The following is a 4184-nucleotide window of genomic DNA, read 5'->3' as shown; positions in this document are numbered from 1 at the left end:
AACATGTACTTGGTAACGATCTTCCAGGAGTCTGGAACGGATGTGAACCCGTATTTGGCCACCATACTCGTTGGAATTCTTAAAACAGGGATGAGCGTGTACGGATCCTATTCGTTGCAATTATTTCCTCGACGTGCTCTTTTTATGACTTCGTGCTTGGTCATGTCATTTTTCATGGCAACGCTTGGAGCAATTTCACTTTTAAAAGTGAACTTCATGGACGTCAGGGAAGAGAGCTATCAACCCTACAACAATGTCACAATTCCTCCAGAAGTCGAACACATAACAACATTGATGGATAACGCAATTGTTCAAGGGATCGTTTCTTGGGCGCCAGTAGTGGCAATGATTGGGGTGTTCTCTGCCCATTCCATCGGAATAGGAACCGTTGTCCGATGTGTTTGTGCTGAAATTTTCCCCACTGACTTCAGATCACTTGGAAACGCCTTAACCATTTTAATCACAACTTCCTCTTTGATTGCATTGGGTCTCCTTATGCCCATAATGCTCCGTGATCTTGGTTTCTCTGGAACATTCTTTGTATTCTCTTTGATTTCAATTGTAGCATGTACTTATAGCTACTTTGTTCTCCCGGAATGTAGAGGTAAAAGCCTTTCTAAAATTGAAGAACACTTTGATGAGAATGTGACAAGTGGATGAATACACCTGTTAATAAACTTGATCACTTGCGCTCCAAAGTATCAACTGATGCTAATTGAAAAACTTCGGTCTGAATGAGAAGATCTGTCAAATTGGATCAGAGGATCTAGGATCTAGGATCAGAGGATCCAGGATCAGAGTAGACTCTAATTTTGGGTAGTTTTAAACTATTTGATATGCCATTTTTAAATTGATTCTTAATCTCTTTGGAATGACGTAAAATAATCTAGAATTGTGTAACGTATCCTAGTGAATTCATTTCAGTGTTTCACTTGGCATTTACCCCCACTTGAGCCACTTTTGATGTGTCCCCAAAATTGGCCCGACCATGGAGTACGTCAGTAGTGGAGTGGAAAGCTCGGTCGAAGATCGAACGTCTTCTAGCGAGGTTTTATAGAGCTATGCGTTACCTCCTGATCCGATGCATTCCCGCTGAGGGAATGCTTCAATGAATGCCATCTTCATGCTGAAGCACTCGATAAGGGGGTAACGCAAAACTGAAACGTCTTCTAGTTTCAGTGAGCTTTCCACTCCACTACTGCCGTACTCCATGGTCCGACCCAAGCATAGAGGATTGTGCACAGATCATACAACGACTAGATGTCGCATTGGGCCCAACGTCAGTGCAGAAGAAAATGGATTTTAAATCAACAACTCTGTACACCAAAAAAGAGGAGGGTGACTGCCCTGATCAGTAGCAACAACTACAATCGCTGGGTCTTCAACGAACGGCATCAGTAGCAAACTCACTCAGAATCCGCCACGCTGGCGATGAAAAAGCATGAGTCACTGTACACCAAAATGTATGTTTCAGCTGATGAAGGCAAGTGTTTCGGCATTTTTCTTCGCGCTATGCGAGGTCTAGTCATTATATGGTCTGTGGGATTTGTGCTTGACCGTATATGTAGAAGTTCAGGGTGACTAAGAATATGACTTCTGAAGTTTCACTAGCATAGCACTTTGCACTTATTTGTTGATGGTGGGACCCTGGATTAGAGACCCGAGAGGTTGAGTATTCGTCACCAAATACGGGCTATCTGATTGGCTGCCAATAGGCACCTTTAAGCTACAGCTGACTGATGACGTCATCTTCAAAAGCAAAGGTAAACAAAATCTCTTGGGCGGTCACTTTCCAGCGCTACTAGGACTATTGAACACATGTAGCATTCATTCCTCCAAAATTTCAATGAACAATGTCGCCAAAGCAGGTAGTCCTTACTGTTTAGTGGTTTTGGGCCATCAGAATTCAAAAACTCCAAAAGAATAATCCACAATGAATCTATGGATTGAAGCTGTTCTTGCCATTACACTCAACGTTCAAGAATTCTGGAAGGATGGATGAATCGCATCCACGGAGTCTCTTACAATCAGTAGACTCGGGCAAATTTTATTCAAGAGTGGCCAACTCTTCTTAAAGATGATGTTCACCCACCCTTTAGCCGTCCGCTTTTCCGGATTGGCGAGGATAGGGAATCTCCTTCCCAAATTCCAATTTGATTTCCAGACCAGCCCTCTACCACCTTGGTAGGTTACGCTCCTCTATAAAATTGTCCAATCTTTGTGGATCTCTCCTCAAGGCACCTTCAACCCAACTTTCCTCCACCAACCATCTCAAATCATCAATAGTCAAGGCTAGGGCTAGGAATCGAAAACATTTCCAATCGACTTCCAATCAAGAATCTTCCTCTCTAATAGTTCTTTCAACTTCTTGGACCTACATCAACCCAATTTTCCTTCTACTGCCTTCCGCTCAATCCGCCCTCAATTCCGCCGATGCCACCTTCACCCAAATTCCTCAACGATTTCTGTGCGTTCCCCAATATGCCAAAAATGCATGGAAGTATTTTTACAGCCAAACATCGGGCTGACCCAGGTTATCGTCCAGTGTTGGGAACCTGACCTTTCGGAGGTGTGTCCGGACACAAGTTTGTCCTTCTCGGTCAAGGACGTACTAACACCCTACTGTGGTCCCTTCGGAATATTGGCTGTCACGCACGTTTTTCCGGCTCCGGTCCAAATGTAATCAATGGCGGGAGCTGAAACAGGATCTGTTCAATCTGACCCACCCAATCTTCTGTACTAATCAAGATTTTCATCGCTTGTCTCTACCCAACTGTTTATGTACTGGCTGTGATTTTGATTCTCCTCTTCACTTTTTTCATGTAGACTAAGCTCGAAGTATGGAACCCTCCTAACAGGGATATTGGCCGTATAGACAAAGTGCAAAGAAGAATCCCTAAGTGGCACAATTCTTATCTGGGCAGAATATCTTCACTCTCTTCAAACATTAAAAGAGAGACTTCTTTTCTTGGACTTCCCTCTTATATTGAAGGTGTGCTTAAGACTGTTAACCAATATCACTTCTTTGGGATCACCAAATCTTTGCAATCACTTTTCTTAGCTCGTGAAGGATCAGATTTGATGAAGACGCGCAAATTAGAAAATGGGCCTTTTTTGGAATGAATGTCAAATCTCGTTGCACGTTACCATTCTTTTTATGCGTCTCTGTGTATATGTAACACTTATGCTTGAAACATTCTTGAACAGTGAGTGCATTTAAAAAACTTTTTTTTCTAGCATGGTTCTAAATTATTAGTCCATTATTTAAACCCCTTCGTTATCATCAATTCGATGTTTGAGTAGTTCACACAATAAACAATTCTAGTCATAAATTAGTGTGAGTATCTCATTCTAGTCGGGTATTTTATCGTTCTCACCATTTAATTCAAATTTTTCTGGAATCGATTTCTGCCTGCAACGTGCTCATCTGCTTGTATTCATGTGGAAAAGGTGTAAGAAACAAATTCAGCATTTCAAGATACTCGACTTCACCCGCGATACCTTTTTGCAACATAATGACATAACGTTTCAGCTTGCTCAATTATTTATATAAACTACAAGATTCGAGTCTGATTATATATGGTTGACAATAAGTACTAACCTAAGATTCCCAGTCAAGATGGAAGGACGACTGTCGCAAGAGATCTCCGTCGATTTGATTAAGCTATTGTATTAGGAAATGAGATGTGACAATGTGACCGCCCCAAGAACGAATCGAAATGGAGGTTTCGTGACCATTTTCATCAGAAGGTTGATGTTTGACATCAGCTTAAAGCTCCCTAATTGTCAACGAACATTGGCTTTGTTTGGAAACTTTCTCAACAGGGAGTCAGTCACTTCCAAAAAGACCTAACATGTTTGTATTGCATAAGAAGGCAACGCTTTGAATGGTTTCTGACATATTTGATACACCTTGGGTTCAACCAACTTATTCTACAGCATTTAAGTGTCTTTTGCCTTTAGAATTGCATCAATATGGTACATTTCTCAATAAAATATGGTTGTCGCACTGATTTCTCGTATGCTGCCAGTGTCAATTTGGAGTAATGCGCTTCAAAAGACAGAGTACAACCATTTTAACAAATTACAATGTTCAGTCTAAAAAGGGCTTGTTTCTTGAGAGACTCACCCAGGAAGTTCACATGCCATAATGTTAATTTGAATAATGGAATGAAATATGTTCG

Source organism: Tigriopus californicus, chromosome 3 (genome assembly GCF_007210705.1).
Source record: "Tigriopus californicus strain San Diego chromosome 3, Tcal_SD_v2.1, whole genome shotgun sequence".
Taxonomy (NCBI): domain Eukaryota; kingdom Metazoa; phylum Arthropoda; class Copepoda; order Harpacticoida; family Harpacticidae; genus Tigriopus; species Tigriopus californicus.
The sequence above is the reverse complement of the archived record's forward strand: the minus strand, read 5'-3'. Positions refer to the sequence as shown.